This window comes from Malurus melanocephalus, unplaced genomic scaffold (assembly GCF_030028575.1).
Source record: "Malurus melanocephalus ecotype Western Australia unplaced genomic scaffold, MMel_1.1 scaffold_313, whole genome shotgun sequence".
NCBI classification, from domain to species: Eukaryota; Metazoa; Chordata; class Aves; order Passeriformes; family Maluridae; genus Malurus; species Malurus melanocephalus.
Genome location: NW_026623545.1, coordinates 599,125 through 600,373, shown reverse-complemented (window position 1 = coordinate 600,373; position 1,249 = coordinate 599,125).

The window sequence follows — 1,249 nt, the reverse complement described above, 5'->3', positions numbered from 1 at the left end:
CTGTGTTCAACACAGCACTCGATGTGTCACCTCACCAGTGCTGAGTACAGTCGGACAGTCACTGCCCTGGTCCTGCTGGCCAAACTAATCTTGATGCAGGCCGATGTCACTGGCCTTCTTTGTCACTTGGCACACATTGTCTCATGTTCAATTGGCTGTCAAACAGCATCCCCAAGTGTCTTTCTGATGAGCCTCTCCCAAGCTGCTGTCCCTCAATGCCACCACACTGCATGGTGCTGCTGTGACCCAAATGCAGGACCATTCCTTTGCCTTATGGAACCTCCTGCTGTTGTCCCTGGTCCATCAATCCAGTCTGTCCAGATCCCTCTGCAGAGCCTTCTTACCTTCCACCAAATCAAAACTCCCATCTGATACGGTGTCATCCATGAACTGATCAAGGGTGCACTCAATCCTCTCATCCAAATCATCAATAAAGATATTAAATAGGACAGGCACTGATACTGAGTCCTGGTGAATATCACTAGTGACAARCCACCAACTGATTGAGGAGCTGGTGTCATGTGCCAGTCTTTTCAGTCTCAGGACTCCTCCAGAGTATTCAGATATAGGACAAGAAAAAAAAAAAAGCAAAAAGTCTTTTCAATGAGTGTGATCAAACACTGGAACAGACTGCCTGGAGAGGCTGTGAAGCCTTCATCCCTGAAGATTTTGCAATTGTTAAAGGACAGATCCTTATAAAACAACATTCAAGTCTGAAATATATCCTGCTTTTACTGATCTAGGACTGATGTCTCTAGAGCTCCTTTGAACTGGAATTATGATTCTGTGCTCCTTCAAAAAGCAAGGGAAAATCAGGCGAAACTTGAGGATGCTGCCTCTGTCTRTTGAGAGCAATCAAACTTGAAGTGAAGGTTCAAGAAAAGTCACCAGTCTGGAGCACACAGAACTAACAGACATGAAGCAGATGAGGCTTCCAGCTGCACCTCAACTGAGATGTTGAAAGGATTAACAAGCTGTCAGACAGGTGCCAGAGGTATGGAAAAGAAAAATTTCCAAGGGCCAAAAGAGGATTTTTACAGTTGGCTGCCAGCCAGGAAAGGGTCTTTTCCCTGACATCAAGCCTGGAAGCAAAAGTCTACCAGAAAGGACACAGCAGGTAGGGAAGGGTCTCACTAATGATAAGTTCATATTTTGGAACYGGTTTCTTCTAAAGAACAAATTTAACAGGTTTACCTTGTAAAACACAGTTATTAGATTTATTACAATAAAATAATTGCAAGAGCAAATG